Here is a 17,034-nt window from a genome sequence, read left to right as displayed (position 1 = left end):
GGATACTCATTTTCATTAATTCAAGTAATTTGTTTGTAAACAATAAAGTTGCTTCGTCTATGTTCGTATGGTTAATGAAGTTCCAGTGTTCGCTATCAATTTAAGCATTTAAACGATTGAAGTCTGCACGTTTATATAGCCAAACATGTCTCATTGTCGGTTTGCTGATAACTGATTCAACTTTAATATGTACGGCCGTTGCATGGTCATCACTGATGGAAGAACAGACGGGAATAATCTCGCTATCGAGCACATTAAGAGTATTGGATACAACTATAGGATCAAGTAAGGTAGAAGTGTTAGCTGTGACTCTGGTTGCATTTGTAATCGTATTACGTAAATTAAATAGTGCTTGTTTTAAGCGCGGGAAGTTTTTAAGTTGGTCCTCATTAATGTCCCCGACCATAATTAAGTCTGAATTCATGTCTAGAGCTGTATCGATGCTTACTTCAAAATCATTCCAAAACGATACATTAGCGCTTGGGGGACGATAGAAACAGCACAACAATGCAGTGAAATTGACGGCTTGAATTTCTATCCAGATCGAGTGCAAGGCGCGTCATTCTAACTCAACCATGCGGCGCGATAATATAGACTGATTCACGTATATAAGTAAACCGTTTGAATGCGCTGTATAGTCCTTCCGGTGGAACGCTATATTAAAGCCTTCAATTGTTAAGTCATTATCAGATACGATATCGTTAAGATTAGTTTCGGTAAAACATAGATTGTCGAAATCACACAAGTTTTTAATATAGTCAGGTTTGTTTCTAATTGAACGCACATTAAGATGCAGAGCGCTGAGAGAGCAGCTGCTATCTGGCCCTGGATTAAGCTCAATATTGCCCGGCAATTGGAGCAGTAACTGTATTATGTCAGAAAAAATCATGTTTAAGGCGTATATATTCGCTCGGAATATATATCATAGAACAAATGCATGCGAATATAATATTGAAAGAGGAAAGAAATAAAAATATAAATGAGGAGCGTCGTGAGAAAACCGAGCTTAATGACAAAATTTTCGAATTTGAGATTTTTATAGTTTCTTAAAGTGCAGACCTTTCTGAGCATAACGTTATGTTTGTTTTAAGTATCCGATGCAAAACGGTGGAATAATGGGTATTTAATGACGTCACAGAATACGTTTTTTTATTCGCCTACGTTATGACGTTATATTTATGACGTCGTGTAATTTTCTTGTATCACATTTCTTTCATTATTTATAAATACTTTTTAATCACTTAACCGGTAAAAACTTACAACAATATGATCAAAATAAGTATATTTTATATTTTCATTATTCGTAACTACATTTTGTTTCCTCGCAACGATAGAATGTCGGCGATAAGAAAAGCGTGACGTGTCGCGAGTTTAGACGGCTTGTGGCTAATTTTGATCCGAAACCAGTCATAATTTGAAAAATCTTACCGACATAACTATAAATAAATGTATCAATTTGATGCAACGTTTAAAGAAAACATTATTTTATAAATCGTTATCCTTCATTTTACGACAAAGCCAAATATAGAGCTACCTAAAAAAACTCTTAAATTTGCGATTTCTACTTGACGTCGAGGGCAGATTGTCGGGTTTGTTTTGTTTTACTTTCATTGTTCCTTTAATGCATAATTCTTTAAAGGGCTTATATATAATTATTATAATACTTATATTATAAAACAACTAATGCTATAGTTTATGAATGTATTGATGCGCAAAGTATCAGATACAGAGATAATTGAAAACAATGAAATAGCATTTGTATCATAATAGTACACACTATTCAGGACAGTAAGTCATATTTGTTTCTGGCACGTACAGTTGCATGATGTTTATTAAATACATTAACAATATGCACGTCGTCACAAGAGTCAATTTCCAAAGAAATAATCCTTCGACGCAGGTCGGACATACCGGCTCACGTATTGGCGCAAGTATTGCCGGCGGTCTGCATTTAATCCAGCAGAGGAAACTGGGTGTGGACGCTCCACATTCTGGAACCGAAATGTCGGGGTTTTCAGGATCTGCAATTCCTTCTCTTCTCCGTCGTGTTGGATTTTTGCAGTCACAATACCCGGCTTTCTTTGGTCAAATCTAAAGTACTGGGTCTGCCTGAAAGGGTTAACAAGTACATTAATTTATGCAAATAAGCATGACAAAATGATGTAAAGAATAAATGTCGACAAAAAGTGCTGAGTTAGTAGCCGTTACGACATCAATTGTTTAAGTTTACTTAACATTTGAACATTCAAGTCTGTAACACGTACTTACATTATTCATGTAACAGGTTTGAAGTACAAATCCAGGAAAGGCTTCCATTGCCGCCATGTCCAGGTCGGGTACGAGACTGCCGTGTTGGTAACAGACGACTGGTCATCAAGCGCCGTTAGTTGTTCGAGAGTCTCACAGTCGTGGTTCTGGTATCTGTTTTTTTATATGCGCAAATCCGGAATCCACGAAACACCTTGCATGCCCTTTGACAGAAGCAAAAATGTTTTGATATAATTGTACTGATAATGATATATTTGAAATGTCTTAATAAAATGCTATATGATGTAAAAAAAACTCATTTGTCTAGTTATTTAAATGCGATAGAACAAAATTGTAAGTGTTTTTGAATATTTCGGCGCGTATTACCCCTTCAGAAAATAATTAAGGTAGGGAATCTTAAAATGGTAAAAAAAAATCATTGAAGTAAGTTATTCGACAATACATCAAATTATTTTTCCGTAATATAGTTTGTATACATACCAGGAACTTGCATGTGATACTCAATCAAGCGATGTTGGCCGGTCATCACTCGCCACATGAAATAACCCAGAACGTACCAGTTTTTGTTCTGCTCTGCAATGTAAAAGCCCTGTGTGGGATCTTTATTTTGGCACTGCGTATATAACACACATGTAGAAATAAGTGGAAAAGCTGCTAAATGATTCACTTTAAAAATACTTGTGCGCAAGCGAAATCAGCAAGACAACTGCGCGCGCAAAAACACATGCACACGTTGTACATGCACATACATACGTTCTTATATAAAATGTACATACCGGGGCAATTGTCTGCATGAATGGAACAAGTTTAAGCATCAGACTCGTAATTCTGCAGGGCCCAATCAAGCATAGAAAGGACAGCGTCCGGGCCATGTGAGGTCTTTCCGTCCTTGCCAATCGTTTGGTCCTCGTCAATCAGGAAGTTCAACTGGCGGGGAATACTGTCCACTTGAACGCCAAAGATCTGAACCTTCCTTAGAGTGAGGAAATAAAGCGGTCCTATCTAGCGGGAATAGTGAGGTAGACTCACATTCTGGCTAAAATCGAACGTGAAATGGACATATCTGTCTGGACCTTCATTTGCCTCCTTACTTTTCCTGATGCAATCGTTGTATACATCTCTTTCCTGAAAAAATAGCAATCATTTTACAAACGTTAAAACACTGAACAACGGCTGCGAATTAAACGATTTAATAAGGATAATACAATTTATGAAGCACTCATTTTGGTACATATGATAATACCAATGTATCAGATTTGTTTTGTTTTGAAGACGTTTGGACACGACGAATTAAAAAAATAGTTTGTAAAGCCTACAATTATTTTCTATTTACTAAATGCAAGACTATATTATAATTATGTGTCAAACATTATTACCTTTTGTGCTAAAAAATGTGATTCCTTAACGAGTCTGTAGCTGTCAATTTCTCTTCTTCCGTCACAGCATCCATGACACCCCTCCTTAGTGTTTCGCACTTGGCACAAACGTCATCACCTCATCACCAGCGATCCGGATGTGCGGTAAGCACATGCGCAATATTTCCTTGAAGGCCGTTATTTCTATGACCCTGGAACCAGCTTCCGTGCATGATGTCTGGTACTGTTGATGCAGGTTGGTCTTTGTTGTGTCAGATGTTAAGTATACAGTCGGAGCGTTGTCTACCACTCTCGGGGCGGCTGGTTGTGGTAGACCCCGTTCATCCGCATAATTACGTATGAAGTGCACAACGCGCATAACATCATCGTAACAAACAGCATGCGTTGGCTTTTTTCCACGGTTGCCATGAACTCTAGGCGTCAAACCATGTTCTCTGACATGTTGCTGTAGTGATAAAAGCTGGTGCTTACCGATGTCAAAGAACAGCATAATTTTTTTTTTACATACGGCACTCCCCGCTACCCTAAACTCAACCCTGGCTCGCTTCCGTTGCTTCCCTCTTTTAGTTGTTTCCCCATCAACATCTTTCAACAAGGTCATAACGTTAAGTTCTTTCTCCTCTTTGGCCAGCGCCCTGATATCTAACAAATGGTTAACAACAGTATCAAAATTAAAACGTTTATCACACTGATGTTTACAGCCGCATCCGTCCGACAGAAACTTACGCACATTACGAAAAGCGTCATCGTGAGCGTCGCCGGTTTCTTGTACATCCCCACCTTGGTCGCTTTCGTTATCTTCTGCACCTTCGTTGCGGACCAGGTAATCCCGGACCCGGGTAGCAATTAATACTTCGGGCTCTTCAGGATCAACTAAGGGCGTTTCATCACACAGCACTTACTGTGAGTTGACCGGTGTCCGACCAAAGTGGTCCGACAATACAGATTCTAGTTCCTGAAAATATAGAAATGTGTATATTATCGGCCTAATATCACACGTGTTTATAATAACTTCATATACATGTGATGTCAGTAAATTAAATATTAATTTTACTAACTTTCAATATGCTGTATGCATAGAATATTAACTACAATCTTGAATTAAAATAAAAGCGAATAAGCTATATTATAACGAACTTATTATTCCGAACAAATGTATGTATGTCATTTAAATATTAAACATTGTAGTCACAACTGTTAATCTAGATCTAAATTACAGTTTGATTTATACTGCGTACACAATTAGGCCTATATACCTTTAAATGGACATCACTCAAAAATCATTTTAGCATGTTGCACTTTGCTTATAGGTGATAATAAAACGCTTAATTTTTTATTAAATTACAGTAAATCTAGGTAAAGTAACGTGATTAAAATTCAATATTATTTAAAAAATAAATAATTAGCATGCAACTATCTGCAAATGACAAATAAGAGTTAATAAAAACGGTCCGGTGACGGGAATCGAACTACTGAACATCAGTTTCATAGCGCTTCGATGCATCCATTACACCTCAAGCACAACCTACAGTATCGAGAGAAAATAAGGTCCATATATAAACAATAATTATTAAATGAAAACAATAATTATTAAATGAAAACAATAATTATTAAATTAAAACAAAGAAACGACCATTTTGAAATGTCAAAACTAATGATAATCATATTTTTCTCATAACAACGTACACCACTATTCGTTGCTCGTTTACGCAAAGTTAGTATTTATTTAACTATCTATCATAACACCACTATTCGTTGCCCGTTAAGCACTGTTAGTATCTATTCAACTATCTGTCATAAATACATGATTGTAAACAACACATGTACAGAAAGAAAACAGTTTTATAACGCATTTTATAACTATCATGGCGTTCGATTTGGATAGAGCAAAGTTTACTAGATTTCTAAAGGCTATTGAGCAAAACTGCAACATTTTGTTTTACTTTCACTTCAGACGGTTTATTTTATAAAAGCAATAGAAATTAAAATATTTCCAACAGAAAGGTTCATAACACTACAATCATGAACAAGCAAATAGTTACCTCCATTTCTTTATCCATCATGTAATTCCGAGAATCACAACAATTCCGCAAATAACACGTAATATGGTTACACCAAACACTAAAATATTTCCCGGGTAAAACAATGACGTAGGTTAAAGCGGGTTTTCCCAATAACGTCATCAATGTCATTTAGCCTGGGGCGGTATTCTGAAACTTTCTTAGATATTTTACATAGAATTTTCTAATTCTTATTTTTTTTTCACTAAGAAAGTTTTTTGTCTAAGATTTTCATCTTAGAATTTTTCTAACACCATTCTTAGAGAAAAAACGTTCTTAGAAAATAAAACTATATTCGTTCGTAAAAATTGGTATTATTGTCAGATTAAGCGCTTTTTGCAGTTGTGCGCATGCGCGATTACTACTGCAAGGCAAAACAATATGGCAACTTCGATGAACAGTGTGTGTCATTCCAATACGCGAGTGTAATGTGTTTTAAGGCTTCAAACACATTATTTTAATTGTATATAGGACGCGATTCCATCTGCTTTGTGTTAAAGCCGATAATAATGAAATCGCTCAAACGTTCAGAGTAGAGTAAAAGTTATAATGTGCATCGAATTTTATTCGCGCGAATGTGGAACGATTGTTAGAATGCTACGTGTCTAAAAAATCTTCAATCGAAAGCAATAAAGGTGTCAAGTCTGAAAAGAAAACGGATGGTTGCATAATGGTATGTTTGAAATAATGGGATTCTATATTTATTTCATAATTATGTCATTGTGTAACCATTCGACTTCGTCACGAATAGGAATTCCCGTTTCTAAAAATAGAACATTTGACACTGAATGTAAACAGACGACAACTGTCATCAGCGAAAACAATGGCGACTAGTAAAAAGGAAAGGGAGCAGAAATTTTCCTTGGATGATTGTATTATCCTCTGCAATTTGATGGCAGAAGATTGTGGATTGAACGGATTAAGCAACCATGAGCTTCTTAAACACCGATTTACTGAAGGTAACCAAATTCAGGGCCAAAACACCAACTTTGGGAAAAGGGCCACAGCCTTTTTTTCAGGGAAAAAATACACACTTTTCTGGTTTTGGGGAATGAAAAATACTGAAGGTAAATTGGAAATTTAAAGAAAAAAGGCATGATTTTAAAGAAATTTCTGTATGGGAAAGGGACTTTTTGGTTAAGTGGAAGAAAATAATGCCCCTTGTGAAGATTTTTTTTGGCCCTGAAATTATAGTTAAATGTTTCTAGCAGATTTTGCAATTGCACCATTGAACATACAGTTGTTGCTGTACATTATTAAACGAGTAACTTTATACAAATATTTCAACCTAGCTTAAAGTAGTTGCAATAATCAAAAGTATAGTCTGATCCAAAAAGGTGCACATTCCCATTCTCTAATCTCATGAACTTAACAATGGATGATAATAATAATAATAACCATCAAAATCTTCATACCAATTTATTTGCTACATTTTAAACAATAGAATCAGTGCTTATAGCATGTTAATTGTTTTATGAATGAAATAAATATATTTAATAACAGGAATAACAAGCCAGACAAAAAAGAAGATGTGGGCAAGATCAGCTGACAAGCTTGAAAAAAAGTGGCTCAACCTAGTGGCCAAGCATCGAATAATCTACACGGATTACGTGAGAGACCGTGCACTGACTGGTAGTCATCAATTAATTGCAAAATGAGAAATTAAATATTTATATAACAAGGAAAAGAATATTATAAATTGTAATGCTTTGTAATGCTTTACCTCTAAAATGAGTAACCAGTATTTTGTTCATATACATGTATGTCGTATATATCACTTTGAAAATGAAAGTCCTATTCATGTAAAGTACATGTATCAACAAAATTGAGACTTAATCATGTCATTTTTAACAATGTAGCCACTATTTAATTTTGCTGTCAAGTAAAAACCTGGTGGTAATGATGTTTCAATACACCTTCAAAAATTCAGTTGTTTGAATTAAGTCATTACCGTATACTAATAGTAGCAAGTTTAAAATTATACAAGAATAAAACTCTGATTTAAGTTTGGAATAAATTCATAAATGTTATAATATAATTTTAACCACACATCCATAAATACTTGAATGAATTTTTTTTATTTAAGGAGGAGGTTGTTTGCAAAAAAATCTGGACATCGTGACAGAGGCGATCATGAACGTGATAGGCATTGAGTCGCCTTCAATCGCTGGTGCTGCAGGTGTGGCACTTGACTCCAGCTTCAGTCAGTTGGTGACTTTATCAGCTGTGTAAGACACTTATTCATAATCTTTTAAGTAAAATGCAGATAAACAGTATACTACTGTTTTATTTTTTTATATATGATTAGGCATTTAATGTTCATACTCATTAATGTAATATTCAAGACAAACTACAGAAAACACATGCACAATCATAAAACAAGTTCAGTTTTATCTATTTCCTGCTTAAAAACATTATACAAAAACAAGTGCAAAAAAAATCATACAAAACTGCATATCAAGAATTTTCTAAAATGCTTCATTGATTTTTTATTAGCAAAATTATTTGTGCGCTTACATATACGCTTCATGAAACAAACTATTTTCAGAGCAATACCTTCCCATGAACAATACTTGGAAGTGGTTTCAGGGCCAAGTCAAACAGTGGATTATGGTAGCAGGTATTACAAAAATATAAAACAGATAAATACATAATATCATCATATGTTTGGTGTATAAAAATTATCATTTCCAGTCAAGTATTTTTTGACAATGCCTTTCAACCTGTGATTAGTATTATAATTAACAAACATGATTTTAATCAAACTAAAGAATAACTTATTTAAAAAAAATACCAATGTTATTTTGTACAAAATATAGGGCAAATACTCTTTTATCTTATTGCTTATGTAAGGGGAAATACTCCTCCAGTCTTGTGTGAATGTAAGGGAGACAATTGAGAGTGTTGGGGAGCACCTGTTTGTTGACAAATAAATATCAGAAAACTCATCAGTGTTTTATAAGATTTAACAATTGCTGTATTCAATATAAAAAATAACTGCAAGTTTCCGCTTGTTGATACTAAATTAAGTATATAATCCTAATCACATTTATTTGTTCAGTCTATTTCATATGTCAAAGTATGACTAATGAATGACAGATGTCACTGCAGCTGTCACAGAAATGACCACCATATTTGTTGTGACGGAAATGTCTCTAAGGAGGTTTCGTCACTATACAGTTTCGTAATAGGAAAGTGAAGGTGTTGACAAAGTAATAAATTGTAGCATGATAATAACGGTAAACATATATTGTGGTGAATTTGTTCACACATTTTAAATTCGTGTGTACGCTTGTAAACGAGAGATGGATATTTATGTTACGTTAAATATTTACATATTAGTTGCTTTAACGTCATTTACAATGTAAACATTGTTTAACGATGTTAAATTTAACTTACCTGTAATGGTTTGACGTGAAATTTGAGCTTTGATTTTATAAATCAACACAAAATGGCCGATAAAAAATTTCTCTAAGAAAATTCTATACGTTTTAGACAGGTGTAGAGGTTTCTAACTTTCTTAGTAAAATTCGGCAACTCTTAGAAAATTCTAAGATATTAGAACGTTTCTTAGACAAAAACTAAGAAAATATTACAGTTATAGCAAAAAACTTAGAAAAAACGTATATTCTTAGTAAATATTTTGTCTAAGAAAGTTTCAGACTACCGCCCCAGGTTTTCTTACGACGCGCCTCAAATATATTTCACCACCTCCTCGATATAACTTACGTGTTCTTACCATATATTATGTGAGAAAAGTCTAGGTATTGTTTGTCGCACCTCACAGGCGTGAAAGCGATATAAAATGAAGGTGCAAACATCTGGATTAAATTTGTGTGAAGCATTTCATTTATCTAACTCATGTCTTGTGTAAGCGTCTATACATAAATAGCTGATTCGCGCTTTAGTGATTTGAATGGTCAGTTGCAGAATGCAAATTACAGTTTTATCACTTATTACAAGCGCTTGTGAACATTTCTACATCTTGGAAAATCTTGCCTTGGGGCAACATTGATATGGAAGTTAATGCACACCGGTTCCGCTGCACAAAAAAAGCCTGGCGAAAAGCCTGCGTCGAACTTATTATTGAATATTTCATCGATTATACAATGTGTGTGTGGTCAGTTTTCTTTACAAGCAGATTACATTGCTTTCATATTGAGTTTTATTTTTACCTAAGTGGCATTTATTATTAAGATTAGCAGTAACAATAATCAGCTTTAAGGCTAAGACACAAATGTTAAGTTTATCAGGCCCAGCTGCATATATTTGTGTAACTCCTGCTTCGATTTTCGAACAACGAAAAAATTATTGTATCAACACTATTGTTTTTCCTTGGTTTTAGTAATACGTTTTAAGTTACTTAATTTAACATGTGTTTTGGGTCATTATTTGAGATCAATTACTATTTCTATAAGAATGACGGGAAACTTCACGCATGCCTATTATATCGACGTCGAAAGGCCCTTTAAAATTTGGTACATATTTATAGAAACATATACATATATAGCTAGATAAGAGAAATATATTATTTCTGCATGTTCAATGTAAAATTGCTCAAATTGCTCAGGTACAGTTTATTAATCTCGTTCCTGTAGTTGAATTTCAAGTCTTTTGGTAGACAAACGTTTTGTTTTGTCGCACTTGTGGTGTAAGTGCCTGGGTTGACACCCTCTGGTCACGCCAGAGGGCTTTGATACGCCTGATATTTTCAACTTCCTCTGCTCTTTGCGACGTCTTTATAACAAATCAAATGCATGGTCCCTGCAAATGCATAATGTATATGAGAATCCGAGAGGTTTCCTGTGCGCTGAAATCCCATATAAGAGAGAGATACTCGTGCTTCATGCAAACCATACATGACAATTTTCGGAACATTTTACCAACGTTCCATTTATAAATATGAGTTTTAAATATACGATAGTTACAACTGATTCGACTCTGATATACATTTAAGCCTAGGTGTATTGTTGCAAATGGAGAGTCATATTAACAACACAACGATGCGATAGTCAAAAGTGCTGCGTGAAATGATGTGGATTATATCTTATAATTAACACGCTGTACATATGTACATACGATCATAGGTCAAAGATTTTAATACTCCGTGCAGGTATATTCATAGTCACTCGCCAACATAACAACTGCGTTGTTTTCATTAAAATATTACTAAATACGTACTGCCGAAAATTCGACTGTATATTCGAATCAATAACATGTAACATTAGAAACAATAATTCGCAATAATAGTCTGATATCAAATTACATGTATATTAAATATGTGTATATGTAATTATTGTCAAGCTTTATGTACACACACGAGAAAGCATTTTCGAAATTATAACAAAAACAATTTCTTAAAAAACATTAAGTAAAACTTCATGCAGAAACTATTCATTTACCTGTTATCACCGCGAACCACCGTGGCCGCGGTGGTCCACCGTGAGATCGATTTCCTGATAACGTCCACGCTGCTCACCATTGTCATCGCGATCTTTCACGATGGGTGCACCCTAAGACCGCGGTGATTGTCAACGATGACGAAAAATTGTCCAAGGTGGGACTGTGATTTGACCTAGTGTATAGCCTGAGTCTAATAATTACCTCCGATTTTCCTTTTTGCAATATTTTGTTTTCACAACTGCTCATGCGTTTGGATGACTTTATAGTTAGTCTGTAATTGTATACGTATATCCGTTGTGCCGATCTCCACGCAGAGTTGTCGTTCCTTGCTCTCACATACAATCTCTGCCGTCACAAGAAAATCCTACCAGATTTGGTAGGATTTTATTGTTTGGTTTGCTTTGTATTATTAAAAGTAGTATCATTTTCTTTTATATTTGGACAATAGTGTATAAGGTTTGGTTCATTATAAAAAAAAGGAATTACCTAAATTAAAAAAGTAAAAATGACAAAGGTAAAATTAGTGTAGCACGTGGCTAGGCTATCATCACGTGGTTTGTTATAAAGGCAGGGATTTGATCCAACTATGCTTGTTCAAGTCAAATGTCCACGCAAAGGTTGCCGTTGGGCAATAACAGACATCTACTTTATTGCTTTAATACCCGCCTTCTTTCGAACCATTGGTCTTATAAACCTTTCAACACCAACATGTATTGATTTTTTTTATTTAACAACAGGAGACAAGACACTTTATTGGGACTTGTACGGAGTACATCGTCTAATTGCACCAATAACATATTCATACATGATGTCACGTTTTTAACATTTTGTTTAACATTGTGATATGGTTAGATATAGGTTTACAATACATAAAAAACTAAATATATTATATATTTATACATTACTTAATGAAAAGTTATAATATTTAATTAAATGCCTAACAAGATCAGATATAACAAGTATTCGTACAGTATTACAGTGTTTAGGGGGAAAACCCTATGTATACTACAAAGTTGTTTTCAAAAATGTATGTCTTGCTTTTAATGCATATTTAACATATTTTGCCAACATTAATAGCTCATTTGTGTTATTACCATTTAGTAGTTGGTGGAATTTATATACAGATGGTTTATTTACATGCAAAGTGGAACTCATCTTCTAAATCGTTCGTTTCTTGGGGTGTTTTGGGTAACTGACAATCGTAATTTAGTAATGTATGCCCTCAGGGATTTAGGAATATGATCAAGGTAATGTTCATGTAGAAAAACAGGTTTAAATACACAATACATGTCCAGAAACGGTCTGTTGTCGACAATCCTATGCCAGTCCTGGATATACGTATTAATAACTCTATATTTAAATTGATGTAAAAATATGTTAACATCGACCAAATTCACGTCATCAAAAGCATGTGAAAATCCATATATATGTGTCTAACAGCCTTTTAACATTAGTAACCCAATTTGTATATCCCTTATTGCTATCTTGCAGGACTTGTAAATATAAACTTTTTATAATAATATTATCAAAATTTGAAATTTTCAACCAGTATTTAACAATTATCTAATACAACGATTAATACATAAAGGATGCCGACTCAACTCCTAATATACTGCTGCATTACAAGAGTTCTGTTTAACAGTCAGCAATCTTTTGCAGAATTTTAAATGTATTCGTTCTATTTCGTTTTACTTTGTGTTGCCCCAAACGTCGCATGCATAGTTAAGCATTGAACCAACAAAAGCATCAAACAACTGACATTACGTTTTGTGTTTTAAATCAAATTCTTTACATTTAATGAGTACAATATTTAGTTCTTTTAGTGCTTTACCAGCTATATATTATTGGTTCAAAGAGGAGTTGTATAATTAAAAACTTTACGCAAATAATTGACAACATTATTGACAACCTCTATTGGTTGACTATTATATGCCCAATGTTCTGATGGTAAAATACGACCACGTTTCCGGAAAACCATAATTTTCCTTTTAGTAATATTTATATTTAGTCCACAGGTATTGCAGTATTCAAGTAAACGGTCCAAATGAGATTGTACTTCTTCAGGCGATTTACCTAGTATTGCCATATCGTCAGCAAAAAGCAACAATATAAGTATAATATCATCAATGAGCAAACCGGAAGAAGAACTATCTTGTAAAAATAATTCTTGATCGTCAATAAATAGCGATAATAGTAGAGGTGACATTACATCCCCTTGACGTAGTCCGACAGCATAACTAAAATATTCTGAATAGGATGAACAATGCCTTGCACAATATTTGACATTATGTTTCATATTTTTAATAATTCTGAGCAGTTTGCCTTCAATACAACATTTGTATAATTTGAGGCATAAACCATTTCTATAAATAGTATCAACAATTTTTAACGTTTATAACATATAACCTTTTATTTTCATTAACATATTTTTGTATTAAAGACATTAATATAAAAATAGCTTCAACAGTAGACCGCCCTTTTCTAAATCCGAACTTAGCGTCCGAAATAATATTAAAGTTGTTACAAACGGTTTAAATGCGTGCATTTACAACAGAGGTAAAAAGTTAATATAAGCAACTAAGAAGTGTTATTCCCCTCTAAATATGGAATGAGTGATGTATTGGACGTCATTATTGATGACGTTCAATCGAACGAATGATAAAGGGGGCTAAGTTGAGTTAAGGTGGCGAGAATCACCGCGATTTGAGTTTCTTGAAAACTGGCCGAACACGTTTGCTGAAATTTGACATGTATATGAACCAGAATGCGATCTACCTGTTGGCGTTGTCGTCATATCTGGGAAAAAACAACTTTTCGAGTATTTTGTGTTTAAATACTTTTATGGGAAAGGGCACGCGCACAGATAAACATTGTGACGTCACTTCACAAACAGCGTTAGACATCCGCCATCTTGTAACGCGACAAAGAAACTCAGTGTTATTAATTCAATAAACACAGAAAATATGATTGTGTTTAATTATCATTAATACAAATGTCTATATTTTGTGCAGCGGATGCTTATTCAGACGGATACGACAGAATTACGTAAGTATCATTGTGTACTTTACAGTAGATTTTACTAGCAATAACCACGCACCTGCTATGCAAATTATTGCGCAATCGGTGTTCGGGCAAAAAGTTGACCGAAATATGTGGGGTGTTTTTAACGCTTCACTACGAGCATGAAAGAAGTAATCCAAATGAAAAATTTGCATATGTGGGAGGAGATATGTCCAAATAAGCAGTATCTGACCTTGCCATGACCGGAAAATAAAAAATCATTGCTCAAAAGTGAAAGTAAAAAATTCGAAGGCCAATATTTTGCAGAAAGAAGGCAGATTCACTTGAAATTTAGCTTTTAATAAATCAATTATTGTGTTTTTTAATAAATCCTAACCATTTGAATCAGGTATATGCGCGTGAAATAATATATATTTATTTATTTCCAACACCACTATTCCTGTGCAGTAGAGTTACTCCCCTTTACGCGGAATTATTACATTGTTGTTACGGTGAATTCGGGAGCGATCTTTTGAGCAGTTTTATGGATATCCGTACGATAAACACAGTATTTGTTTGGCAGGAAGAGAAATCGTCTCATTTGGTATCGAATCAGGTATGAATTCACTTAAATCACCTAAATTATTGTGTTAATTATGTCAAAGAAAATCTGTTCCAGATCGTACCCGCGCCATGTCGTACCGGACTTGTCTTCATTTGTAACAAATGTAAAATATAACTTCTGTGATTGATCATAATCATAAACTTAAAAGCTAAGTTACGTTATTGGTTTTAAGTTGATTATACATTTAGGGAGCATTATAATTCACACACCATCTCATTATTAGTTTTGTTAACGTGTTAAAACTGCTATAATTAATTTCAGTTCTTATTTCGTTTACATGATTAATATACAAAAAATAAATGGATATTATTATATATAAAGGTTAGGTTCTAGAATTAACCTTTGCAAAATGGAGAATGCAATGCTAAGACTCGGTTATTATGTGTCGCAGGTTATGTGCATACCGGTATTGAAATTTTATTTACTTTTTATTTTATAGAGAACATGACTGACAAAGATCTATTGGACAGTGATTATGATGGGATTTCACAAATACATGAGCACAGTTACATTGTGGTAAGTAACATTTTAAGCAGTTGCATGTTGAAGACATTGAATTTGATGATTAACAATTATATCCTGAATTTAAACTTAATTATTTAATAATACACAATATACACATGCCCCTACTGTAAGAAATAATATTATTGTTGGATATGTACTTTGTAAGTATGATGACAAAAATATGTATATGTCTGTTCATTTGCATAGATATCGGACTCTGACGAGACACAACCACCTTCACCTTTTGGTTGACAGGAATATTCCAGTGAAAGATCAGTTGTTAACAGCCTTTTTGACAAACAGTATGTGTGACTGCATCTTATTATTAATGTTAATATTACTATTAAAATTAAATTGGAAGTTACTTCAGTTGGCAAAGGAATTCCAGTTATTTCATCATATGGGGCTACATTAAAAAGATGACTTAAATGGATGAAATATTAAATGCCCTTACAATTGGCTAATTTTGATCTCAGCATGATTTTTTAGAAAACTTTGAAAGAAGAAACATTGAATCAGTAAAAGCTTATAGAAAACATTTGCGGTTAAATGTTCTGTTCTTTTAGTTTGTCAGTATCACTTAATTAATATTTGCATGCAGTGCACTATTATATTTCAGCATCTTTGGAGTTCCTTTCATGAAGAAAACAAGCTCTTAATTAATGTATCGACAATGATTTACTAAATCTAAGAAGTTGTTTAAAGATATTGAGCTGTTACATACATTCGCCTATTATGAGTTCGAAACTTCTTACAGTAATTATTATAATATTTTTTTAATTATTTTATTATATGTTTATCTTTTTTTGAATAGGTGTGTGTTAAACTATTCTAACAAATAGTGTTTCTGTTTCATCTTACAAAAGTATATAAGATTTAATATAGCAATGCATTGTCGATCTTTCAGAATTCCTGGTGCTGCCATTCCTAATCAACCGACATATCAGAATTTTGGATAAGAATTCAGATTACTGGCTGCATATTCAACCGTAAGTGTTTTTCCTGTTCAATTTAACTGCTTGTTCATAAATAAAATTTTGTTTAAGAGAAATAATATTTCTTAGAAAATGTTCTTAAATACCAGATTGTATCACATTTGTATTGGGTGGGTGGGGCAGTTGTACATGTTTTGGATAATGTTTTTTTTAAATACTAACCAAATAAGTTTTTGTTTTTTCAACATTTATTCTTGTTTTGTTGTACATTATTTCAACTGTGATATTGAATCACATGCAAATTTGCAATTTAGAAAAATCAACTTTTTATTGTCTATTTCAGGAATTTTTGGGTCCTGGGTTGGTGGGGGGTAACGTGTTTCAGACCAGAATCCTGCCGGACCATCCAATTGCAAGGACATCTTACATAGCTGAAATGTATCTGTAATGAATTATTAAAAGTTTGGATAAAAAATGTGTTCTTAAATCATTATTTTAAACAAATTATACACCCAGGTTGACTATTTTGAAAAAATGAAAAATGACAATTTTTACACATGGGATTTTTCAATGTTTCCGCATTCACTAACATTACTTTAGACAAAGTAAGAAAGACAAACCATACATATTTGGAAATGGTTTACTAATATCTATCAGAAAATGTATAATTTTACTGGGTTTATGTCAATTTTCAAAATCAGTGGTTATTGCTAATTTTTACTACGGAAGAAATTTATTATATCTCACTCAGTCACTGACAAAATGAGCTTGACACATAAACAACAACCGGATCGGATTTACATCCACATAATATTGTGCGAATCCGATGCAATTCAAATTACTAATGTTTGATAACGTTTGAT

General features: G+C 33.6%; 1 protein-coding gene and 2 long non-coding RNA genes across 8 annotated transcripts in view; 2 read left to right on the top strand and 1 right to left on the bottom strand.

The window, feature by feature from the left end:
* The window catches only part of LOC127837211 (MOXD1 homolog 2-like), a 172,883-nt gene that overhangs the window by 29,828 nt on the left and 126,021 nt on the right, over positions 1 to 17,034 (top strand). The gene's annotated exons all lie outside the window — the stretch shown is intronic.
* Positions 1,749 to 2,844, bottom strand: LOC127837218 (uncharacterized). The gene is made up of 3 exons (XR_008029178.1): positions 2,749 to 2,844; positions 2,269 to 2,471; positions 1,749 to 2,109 (listed from the first exon to the last, which is right to left on the bottom strand). It is a non-coding gene; the product is annotated as an uncharacterized LOC127837218 (long non-coding RNA).
* Positions 14,248 to 16,881, top strand: LOC127837216 (uncharacterized). 2 transcript variants are annotated; one of them, XR_008029174.1, is made up of 5 exons: positions 14,248 to 14,723; positions 15,172 to 15,248; positions 15,444 to 15,538; positions 16,144 to 16,225; positions 16,515 to 16,881. It is a non-coding gene; the product is annotated as an uncharacterized LOC127837216 (long non-coding RNA). The 2 variants fall into 2 exon arrangements; XR_008029176.1 differs by lacking the exon at positions 14,248 to 14,723 and adding an exon at positions 14,765 to 14,835.

Source organism: Dreissena polymorpha, chromosome 7, assembly GCF_020536995.1.
Source record: "Dreissena polymorpha isolate Duluth1 chromosome 7, UMN_Dpol_1.0, whole genome shotgun sequence".
NCBI lineage: Eukaryota > Metazoa > Mollusca > Bivalvia > Myida > Dreissenidae > Dreissena > Dreissena polymorpha.
This window is presented reverse-complemented; position numbering and strand designations above follow the sequence as displayed.